At 39.6% G+C, this 11,603-nt stretch overlaps 1 protein-coding gene across 2 annotated transcripts in view; it reads right to left on the reverse strand.

Annotated features, from left to right (window-relative positions):
- LOC146485808 (uncharacterized) overlaps positions 1 to 7,213 on the reverse strand; it is a 31,360-nt gene extending 24,147 nt beyond the window's left edge. Inside the window, exon 1 of one of the 2 annotated variants that reach the window (XM_085103180.1) lies at positions 7,062 to 7,213. The gene's annotated coding sequence lies outside the window, so the exon portion shown is untranslated. Of the gene's footprint in view, positions 1 to 5,203; positions 5,313 to 7,061 lie in introns of those variants that run through there. The other variant, XM_085103181.1, reaches the window with a different exon arrangement.
- Between the last annotated feature and the right edge of the window lie 4,390 nt (positions 7,214 to 11,603).

Genomic DNA, 11,603 nt, shown 5'->3' on the forward strand with positions numbered 1-11,603 from the left:
GTTAGCAAAAACAAAATCATGTGAATGAGAACCCCAAACAAAACTGAGAAGAAAGCAAAGTGCACGCGATCTGCTAATGTAACAATTCAGAGCTGGACAACTTGTTTCAATGGAATAAAATCAAATGATATGGGAGATCGAGTCGAGATAAAACACATACGCCTCAACTAGAGTTTTGTCAGATAACTGTCGAAACTTGCCTGGAGAAAGTGCTTGATCGAGATGCCTGCGGTCTGTCAGTAGTAAACCAATCGAGAAGAAATAGAAGTCGACTTTTGGGAGCGAAGGTTACCCGGGGTTGGTGGGAGGTTATCTTTGAAATCACGCTTTTTATCTCTGCTCGCGCGCGTATCAAATCGGAAGCTCCAAAAGTGTGTGATACGGACGTTTAAAAACCTGCGCAGATGCCCTGCGTCCGCGTTATTCCACAGACTTCCTAACTTTCTAATGAACAAATTTGACGTGCAACCACTTACAGAAAAGCGGAAAGCTCACTATTGAGCAATTTAGAGGAAATAGCGTCTGTCATTAGTAAACCACACTTCACAGGAAGTCGGTAGGCCTTTGATTCCCCTCACACATCATAAACACGTTAGACAGCATATAGTGACCTCTGATAATCAATTACGGTGTTATACGATGGCAGTGCGCTAATTATTTTCTCATACCGCACGCAAACGCAGTGTTTCACGTTCTGGGCGCCATGGAGGCTCGCAATGAACTACATTTTAAATGCAGGCTATCGAGAAAGGTTACTGTTTGTTGACCTTGTTGAAAATTAAAACAGGTTATTCAATCTGCAATTTGCTCCATGAGGCAGTGTCTTTGAGTCACTTGAGATGTCATCAAACGCGTACGTACAACATTTTCATTAAAGTTCATGGACTTCATGTTTTGTAGGATTGATGTTATTCTCCCAATATTCTCCGGCCACAAGGAAAATCCTAAAGCCTAAAGTAAGCTTAACATTTTTTTCCCACGCAATGTTAAGGAGTTAAGTTACAGTTACAGCCAGGAAAAACAGTTTCGTCTCCCAACAAAAACAAGTTTTAACTTCGAGAATGTTTCTTTAGACGTGAAGGAATGAATATGCGGTTTAATCAGTAGCTTAGTCGGACTTCATTAACTCTACACTAACAGTTCTCTTAACACGTCAAGGATATCGTTAGGAACGTTAACGCAGATTGGGCTGGGCATCCTGAAGATGACATGTGTTTGCATTTGCGGTGATTTAATTCCTTGGAAATGACCTTCATTGATAAAGTGTGGTCTGCTAGTATCGAAAATCGTTTTCCCGCTAAACAAACAATAAACAATCATAAGAAAAAGATAAATCTAGGTCACTGTTGCCAAAAAGGGCAGATGACAACAAGATAAATGAAATATTGTTTCCAAACTTTTTTTGGCCTGATAACCACGTGAAAAATCACCCGCACATTATGTCACTTTCAAAATGTAAACAGTGATTCACCGGGAATACCTTATCAAGTGGTTCGGAAATATACTGAGCTCACACGCACAAAGTTTGACGTAAGCGGTAAACTTCAGTGCACACAAGTTCCTCCAATGACGGTTTATTAACTTTGGTGGCCCATTTTCCGTCAAAAATTTGTGTGGTTTAATAGTAATTTATGGACCTGTGGGTGGGCGAAACTGCAAAAGGCAAAAGATTAGGGCGTGTTCAATTTTAGTTCGCACGCTGTTCGAGTGATAAATCGTTGTCAAACATAACAATTTTTAGTTCAAGTAAACAAAATGTTATGAATAATCGAGAAACAGACAATCTCACGTGAAATTACTTCTCATCAGCATTCATTTGAGTGCATGGTTTGTATTTGGATTTAATTCACAGACTCAACGAGTTTTCTGATGACTGGCTACAGATGCCGCTATCTTTACAAACAGACCAGAGACACTACATGTAGTCAGCCGAACTGACGTTTATCCAAAAGAGGGATTTCTTGTTTTATATTTTTAATCCCACTGAACTAAAGGAACCGCGAACAAAGCCAGAATCCTGATGAATGACTGACTGCCTCAGACATATATTAACGTGCAGGATGCGATACCGGGAAAACGCGCTGAAATAAATCTAAGGCGGCTATCTAGAATTTTGAGGGCATTTCGGAATCCCACGCCAAAGTCGCTGAAGAGCGTGGTCTTCGTAGAAGGCTTCAGGGTCAAATGATCCCTGCAGTTGAAAATCGAAGCTGAGGGTGCACGATTATATGAAGCTTAAGCTAGGGGCGGTATGGAGGACGGGCGGGATGAATCAAAGTGGGATACGGGATACTATGAAGCCAAGGGAAGTGACTGCCGTACATTAGGTAGTTTAAGCAGCTGCTACGGCGAAGGCAACGAGAACGTCACAAAACAATACAATTTAATGAGAAAAACAACGGCCCTGTACGTGCGTTATAACTTTTGGTACATTTCTTCGCCGAAATCGGCAAAACGACAACGTGAAATGACCAAATTTAAGGTTTTGTGGAAAACGTGAGCACACGACGGTGAATTGTTTATTAGCTGTCTTAACTTGAACGCCGTCGGCTACCGATTCTTTTCCTGGATAGTTCAGCCACATTGTACAAGTTGAGCGAGTTGGAATATTCGCGAAGAAGTGAGAAACGTGAATGTATATTTTCAAGCGACGTTTTCGTTGGCGTTGCCGTCGTGATTGCTTAAAGTCCCTAATATGAATCCGGGTTACTTTGAAGCTAAGAGCGGGATGCGGGATACTATGAATCTAGGGGTGGAAGGGATACGGCGGGAAGGCAAGGGCGGTGACTGCAAGATAGTATGAATCCGGGACAGTGTGGAACTAAGGGCGGGATGCGGGATACTGTGAATCTACGGGCGGGATGGGGGATACTGTGAAGAATGTTACATCAGCACGTTTTCCACGTAATCTCTATTTACCCACGGTCAAATGCAATCAGGTGTGAGGCAAAATATACAGTACAATACAATCCTAAAAATATAATTGCTATTATTAGATATTATGTGATGCAAAAAAGTGCGATTGGTCTTGTACGAAGGGAAGTAACACGCGAAGAAGACAACAAATACCTCGGCCTCAACGAGACGGGAAGAAATAATTAATTCTAATTAAGGAAGTGGGATATTAGACTACATTTTTCCATGTTCAATCAAGCAACGCTTCTACTAAGAATCAGCCGAACAGTTTCTTGTTAATCTGAAGTCGTATTATGAGACGTAGACTCCCAAGAAAGGTTTGAATATCGAGTGAAAGCTCGTATTTCTCTTGCCGTATACTATCTTGAACGAATCGGCTACAGTGTTCTCAAAAGATCACGGGTTTTTTTGCGTCACTCAGCCAGGTGAAAGCCTTGGCCTTTATAATGTTATTTTATGTTATTTATTTTCCATTACTGACTGTCTTTTCTGAGCCGGAATCACTTGTTTTTGGTTAAGATTTCGAATTTTAATTCCACTTGAACAATTCAGGGTATTTAGTCTATTCGATCAATGTGGAAAAAGAAATTTTATAGACTGCATTCCTTTCCAAGAAAAAGCCATCATGTTGAAACACAGTTGCCGGTTGATATCCCAACAGTTTCATTGAAGCTTGTTTTTCACTAACTGGGTTTAGTGATGGATAACGTGATTGTCAGCAAATCTTGTGTGCTATTATACCATGGCAGCTAACGAGATGGATTCAGTACTAGCATTTCAAAATTTGATCGGAATATATGACAATAATACGGTAACCTGTCAAACTGAGACGCAGATTTCGGTACGCACTGGAACGGTACATGCTTGTGTTGTTTTCATAAGGGCGGCCCTTGATCCCTTTCGTTCTACGTACATAAGCCGGCTTAAAATGGAACTTGTATAGACGAAATCAGTCTTACTTTCACGTTCTCTAGAGGACATTAAGCAACCAAGCGCACTAAACCGTCTTCAGCGCATGACCAAGATTAAGGATTGATGTGTTTTACTGCATTTCATTTTAAAACTTGCGAATGAGATTCACCTTGCTTCAGGGGTCTATATGCAATTGAACGCTGGGACCGAACAATTGAAAGAATTAAAATTTCATTTTTCGTGAACTAATGTCTTCTTTCTTTCAAAAATCTCCATATGAGACTCAAGCTTGAGGTATATCGGTTCTTCCTTAGTTTCATTTGAAAGACAGTTTTATTTGGAGAGATGTGGTGTCTAGTGAAGCTAGCACCCAAAGCCAGCAACCAGTTGATTGTTTGCAATCTCCTCCTCGTCGTCTGTTGTATTGAAATTCCAAGTAGGATTTAGATCAGTTGGGCAGCTTCCTATTGAGTGACTATTTCGCAGATGAATGACGTCAACTGACTTTAAAAATATAACTTGTATAACCGTTGTTTCCAGATAAACCCAGTGTAAGCATAGTTTTCGGAGTTTTCGCGATCCATTTACTGAGCCAGTTCAAGTTATTTTAGGAATCCCAAGGCCAATAATTTTGTCTAAACGTATCTCGTTTTTTTTATCTTGTTTTTTAAACCAAGTTGCTGATAATTGCTATGATGATAACCTGCGTGGTAGTTTAGCTTATTCACAAATCCCGCCTTCAGGCTTGTTGAGCAGCTTATAGCCAATTACTTACTGCAAATTGATTACGTTCGTCTGATCAAATTTAAATACTGAGTCGGTTGAGCAGTGATTTAATCCATTTTGTGGCTTATGTTACAATTTGTTTCTCCACTTTTGTCATGCAGCGAAGCGATCACTACAAGGACATTTCTGAGAAAAATACTACACGATTCCAAGATATATGTGCATAATTTCATTTAGCTTGCTTACAATCTCGAACAATCTTATTATATTTTACGTAACTGGTCTTGTTTTGTGTCACGGTCTTGATAGCAGACTACTTCAGCAACAATCGATGCAAGAAATACTGGTGCTATATGACGAATATGCGAATAAAAGAATCAGACCTTGACGAACTGACCATTTTTTTCCCGGTGAAGAAAGGGTCAAGATGTCGCCGCAAAATGTGAGTGATTTGGTACCGAGCGCGTACGCTACATCCAAATTGGGTAGAACTGCAATGCTTTCACGGAGACGAATAGCCAGAATTTTCACCAATTCCAGAACAGAAGTAGTTGTAAAAAGTGCGTACGAACTCAGCACTGAAGAAAGTAATTGTTGCTCTAACTTACTGATCATTATACTTACTACAAGCATATGAATATTCTCTTACCTTCGCGCTTTCAGTCTCTATTTTCTTATTACCGCTCATACGATGAAAGCTTCACCAATTTGGAACTGAACTAAGACTCTTTGCACTTCTAGTTATATATACTAATCTGGTCAAGGTTAACCACAATGCCGTGCACGTTAATCACGCGAAAAAGCTATTTCCCCAGAGCCAATCAACGCTAGTCTAGTACCCAGGACTCTCGGTCACCGGTCAGGCGGAATACCAAGCGATGTTTTACAGATTATCACACTTGACGCCGAGAAAAATTTACTTGACTTATTCAGTGAAATCCTCTTTCCACTACCCACGCCGACTTCCTGATTGGTTCTCGGGTTTTTCTTTTCTTTCTTTCTTTTTTTTTTTTTTTTTTTTTGTGCTGCGCTACAAAATGAAACAATTGTTGACGGATTTCAAGTCAACATACGGCCCGATCACGATATGGTTTACAATTAATCGAAAATAAGCTACGGTATAATATGATCTAATTTTGAAAATCTTTTGCGTAAAACCAGAAACAAATGCGCAAGTTTTGAAATTGACCAATTATTGTAATTTACACTCCATTTCTACACTCGCTTGGGTTCCAAGTTATATGGCCCGATGTGCTTTCCAACTGGTCCAAAATATGCTACAGTAAAAATATTATCACAAAATTTGAAAATGTTATTAGTCAGATTAGTACCAAAGGTTCAATTAAAATGTAATCTCGTTCACTAATGTGCATGCATTTTTCCTCCACCGAAGAATGAATGTAAGTCACGCACAGCTTTCGTTTGTTGAATGGTCGGAACGACTCAGATCTGACCGCGGACTAACAAGCCAGGGGCGCTCGGCGGTTCTGTTCGGAAGGTATAATCACCAACCTAAGAATTTGGATTAAATCGAGAAGAAGAACTTTCTTGAGGGAAATGTCATGCTAGCAAAGAAAAACTAATTCTTTTTGTTTTCGGAGGGCAGCTAGCGCTTTTGGGGAGTCAACAGTCGGAACATCGAAAAGCCTATTCCGTTAACCTTAAAGTTTTCTGGGACAGCTGAAGAGCTTCAGATAGATCAAACTGTGTTTGATTACACAAACTTGCCTTTAAATGTGCCATAAGATGATCTGGAAATACTTTTTGCGTTCCCGTGAAAAGTTAGAGCCAGCTATCATCTGCGATGCATTGTTTGCCTGGCTATACAAAGGAAACAGTTCCGACCGCACAAAATAGTTACTGAAGTCCCAAACAACGGAGGATTCAAGAATTAGATCAGCACGCAGAAACCATTGAAACTATGAAACAGCCGCGATAAGAGAAAAGGGAGTAAGAGGTAACCAATGTTAACAGCATAATGACAAAGAATATTTAATGCTTCCGGGATATTCTCCGATCCGATCCCTGCTCTAGACAAAACTTAAAAATGAAACAAAAGAGTTTTTGTCCATAGAAATATCCCGGTGAGGGGTGTTCTCATCATTTCGTCCAAGTTTTAACCCTGGGACAAGTTTGTAAACCCTTCAGTCCCGTTATCCGGGTAGTTTCGCTTCGGAGTTGTTTTAAATAAATCGAATCCATCCTGTCTTTAGGAATTTAAATAATTATTTATAATGTGTACAGGAATGAAAATTCCATGTAAAGACATTATTTTTTATCCTGGATATTCCTTTTATCCCCGGACGAAATTGGTATATAGTGTCACGTATGCTACATTAGACGTTTCATAAACCACCTAGTAAAAAAAACAAACAAACAAACAATAGTCCCAAGCTGAGAGAAAAACCTTCCTCGAAGAAACTCGCTTTAAAACTGTAGGAAACTGGTGATCAAACAAGATCTCTTTTCCTATCTTACTATTAAAGCTCTTGAAGAAATGTACTTACGTATTTCCCTGTCACTGTGCTACTTCTGAAATTTCCTGTTTCTCACAGGAGACGAAGTTGTATTCGTGTGTTCTTTGTCTGTGTTTTCCTATTTAAGTCATAGGGTCGCGTGCTTGCTTTCAAATTTCGTGCCCATCTCAATTTAAAAGGCCAGTAAAGGGCAATTTGTCGTTTACAAGAGCCTTAGATGTCAAGATAACAATGATTAACTGTAAATGTGTGGTGTGATTTTGAGGGATTTAAAAGGGATCAATGGACAAATTACGCCTAAGTCATTAAAAAAAATCAGTTTGTGTTACTGACAAGAAAAATAATTTGTTTTTGCAAGGATTAGTTTCAGCATAAATGCTCTTCCATCGTGCAACTGAAGAAATCATAAGTTGGCAAAAAGAAAATTATCTTTTGGCAGAAATTTGAGTTTCGAGCCAAAGTTTATCGTCGACGCCCCATTTTGTTGGCGCCAGCAGATTGGGCGATTTTCTCACTTCACCCTAATAACCTTTAATACATGATACAGCGCGTTCATTCGTAAAAGGAATATAAACGCTAGCTAACAAGAGAGAGGGGAGCTTAAAATAGCTGAAATCAGAACGATCTTAAGTGGGTAATGAGCTTTGCACGTAACGTATGCTGATAAGAAAACAGTAGTCCAGATTGCGGGTTTTTCTAGATCAAACATCACATAAGGCTTCCTTGTTTACGGTGCACGTTGCTCACAGAGTAATCACGCAAGAGCGCTGAGAGGGAGGTACTCCATGTAGTTAGCTATACGGGGAGGGTCCCCCCGAAGGTGTGCCTTTTCACGGTACCCTCGTATTGTCCAAAAGGATCGCACAATTGGACTTTAAACTGAAAGGGTAGCTAGAGTGGTTAAATCCAAATGTGAAAAATGGAGCAGACTATTTTCAGAACCAGTAACTGTGTTTGTAAGGACCAACTCAACAGAAAAAAAAGACATCGGATCCTGCAGTAAATAATCTAATCACCAAAAAAATTGACGAACAAATAATATTATAAAATAATAAAAGTTCAAAATTGTTCCGCGCGCATGCGCTTTGCTTTATCAACTCTATTATGACTCTAGTATGACTTACAAAAGCCTCAACGGTCACACTTTAAGAAATTTCTTCACGACAAGATCGGAGATCTATGAAGGAAATACTAGAAATAAGGACAAACTGCATGTACCTCTCTACAGAACAACTACAGCACAGCGATCATTTAAATACATGGGTACTTCTCTGCGGAATAGTCTACCTAAGGAGATTCGGGATATTAGCTCTATAGACTCTTTTAAAAAACAAATCATGAATCGCGCTTTTTATAAATTCTTAGAAAATAATTAATGATTGCAATGCAAATCTTATGATGTTGTATTTTAATTCGTTGGTAGTTCTGAGGATGTGTAACATACGCATTATCCTTTATTTAGATATCTTCTTATAGTATTTATATTGTATTTTGTTTCTTTTATATATCTCATTGTAATTGGTTTCTGAAAAACCATTAGTGGATGGAATCAATTAACTTGTATTGTATTACATTGTATAACTCTGTCGAATTACTTGTTTCTCAGTATTTGTTGTACATTAACCGTGTGAAAGATTTAATCATGATCTCTTGTTGCCGATAACATTTTGATTTCAATGTTTCCGGGAAATACACTGACGGATTCCAATATATTTTGAACGAAAGCTCAAGTATTTCAGAAATTCGTGGCGAACATTACGTACACCGTATGCCGCAAGGATTAGTGCGGAATAGTGCTGCTGTACCTAAGAGCGGAGGATATGCCCTTCTACCTTTGGTTATCTTTGAGGTATAAGAAAGGGATCTGTAGACGTGTGTAGAAGACGTAGCATTTCGGTAACAGGTGGTATTTGAAAGGATAAGGGAACGAACCTCAGGGCAGAGTCCCCCTCCCCTCCCCACCCCTGTATGAAACTCTATTGAGTAACCCCAGGGAGCATGAACATTTGGATCTCACTCTTTTCACTTCTAAACCAGGTGAACGAGTTATATCGTGATCAGTTGCTGACAACAACAATAAAATGTACTACGCTTGTATTTTGTTGTTGTTGTTGTTTGTGCCGCAAAATTACGAACAACAAACACCAACAATGAGTGTGATCGCAAGTAATTCGACAGAGTTGATAAAGCAACGCGCATACATGACCAATTTTGAACGTTTCCCGCTATTCAGTAGGTTTTATTTGATCATAAATGCAAAGGTAGAATCAACAAGAACAGCGAGCATCACTGGGCAACATGGTAGAAAAAAGGTGTAACTTCGAATGCGGGGTAGATTTTTGTAACATCCTCCTCTCAAAACCTAACATACGAGTCCAAAAAAACGACTGAATGAACTCGAGACTGTCACCGTTCTTTTGAATTTTATTCTCAACGGTGTTTTTACCAGATTCTCTGTAATGAAAACTACAGGAAAGCCGTGGGGAAAACACGTTTGGAAAAAATAAAAACGAACGGTTTTGGAATCGAAACTGATTTTGAGGTCATATGTTAGGTTTGGAATTCCGGAATGGAGCTTTTAATTCTCATACAAACTCTTTGTATTTTTTCGTATTTGCCCCGATTACCAAGAACCGGAAGGACACTGTCATGAGGCCTAGTGAACGGTCACACTACCGCGAGAACAATGAATGTAGGTTTGACTCAACTGTATGGGATTGAACTAAGTCTTAACAAAAAACTGCGAGTAAAGAGATTGATACCCGCAAAATGGAATCCTGAAGAATAATAATGCGTGCGAATTTTGCAGGACAACCAAGTTTCCGAAGAATCGGCTTAAACAGGAGCTCACGATTTACACAGTCAAAAGCTTTGATGAACTCGATGAAAGCTATATGAAAATCTTCTTGTTGCCCTCTGCCGCAACGTAAAGATTGAATTATATAGATTCTTGTCATTAATTAATCTGATTAAACTATGTACCTCATATTGTTGTTACGTGTTACACCCGTTTCAGGGTAGAGGCAAAGAGATATCATTCCGGAACCGTAAACGGTCTTGCATTAGCACAGGCAGCCCAAGCTCAAGCTGTAAGTGGTGGTGATCATATTGCGTAATAGCGGTCACGGCGCAAATATTAGAGTTTGTATGGGAATATTTACGATCGGGTTTAGGAGTTATACGGTGTACTGTTTGTTGTCTGTCTCCTTTTGCTGATTTGGGGTCATTTTAGCGAGTTATCGTTTCCTCCTAAACCCGATCGTAAATATTCCCATACAAACTCTTATATTTGCGCCGTGACCGCTATTACGCAATATGATCACCACCACTCACAGCTTGAGCTTGGGCGCTTGTGGCATTAGCATTCCAGCGGTCCTGATTTTCCCATCCGAAACCTACTGACATGCTGTGGAAATTTATTCCTAACAGTGAAAGTACTTGCTCCAGCATGCTACATTACAACAGCAACCTGACCGACTGGACATTCACAATGATCTTGATTAGAGAAGCCTACTTCGGCCTCGATCACCCCTAGAGGGATTTATAGAAAAGTCCTCCTAATGACGACTGCGGCAAAAATTTAATGGCTACTAAACGAAACTGCCGGAGTAGAAAACTAGTCACTCGTTCGCTTATTCCGACTTGTTACTTTGACAGTCTTGCATGGTTAGACCTTCTGGGAGCATTTGAATAGCTTTTGCCAGCAGATATACAGGGGTAGCCTTTGAAAGGGCACTCAAGTATTCTGCCAGATCACGCACCCCACCAGAGAGTGTGAAGACGTGGTGGGGAAAGGAAGGGCAAGTTGGTGGGGGCGAAACCGTGACGCATTCCCAAAAAGCGCAGTTTCCGCTACAGTCGCACTTTTAAAATACCATATATTTTAATCTCCCATATTGAGACTTCCCGTATAGAAATTAATCTCCAAAATATTTGTATCTCTTTATGAGACTTCCTTTTCTTTTTTCGGTTGTAATGCACTCGCGATCTTCATAGATTAAGAGAGAAACACTCTATTTCAAGAGTACCACAGCATGCAACTTCTCCTTAGCTTATTAATTCAACTAAAGCAAGACAGTAATAAGAAAACTGTCCAAATCGTAACTTATGGAAATACTATAAACTTTACGTATCACCCCACGGTTTTGATGTGAGACTCATGCATGCCTTCGACCCAATCTCACTTTTTTTTAATGCAACAACTTGCGTAAAAATATCTTAATTAAGAGATAATAACTTCCGTTGAAATGAACTAACAGCCTAGCTCACGCTGATCGTAACGAATCTGTTGGCATTTGGAAGAAACACATACGCTTTTTATACAAGATAATTTTATTAATTGCAAGCTTACTCTTGATACATGTGATTTTATTCTCATGGACAAGACATTTTTGGTGAGCAAATTTAATTGTTTAGATACAACAATTGCTCGCCCAGAATGAAGGAAATCACATCTTTTGCATCATAAAATTTTGGACTTTTTCCGGGTGCCATAGCCCGGAACTTTCTAGAAGTTCAACCCCACGGGCCTCAATATTGCCCTTTCGGTGCAAATCCATTTCTCACTCCATG

Source organism: Pavona decussata, unplaced genomic scaffold, assembly GCF_977016875.1.
Source record: "Pavona decussata unplaced genomic scaffold, jaPavDecu1.1 SCAFFOLD_25, whole genome shotgun sequence".
Lineage (NCBI taxonomy): Eukaryota > Metazoa > Cnidaria > Anthozoa > Scleractinia > Agariciidae > Pavona > Pavona decussata.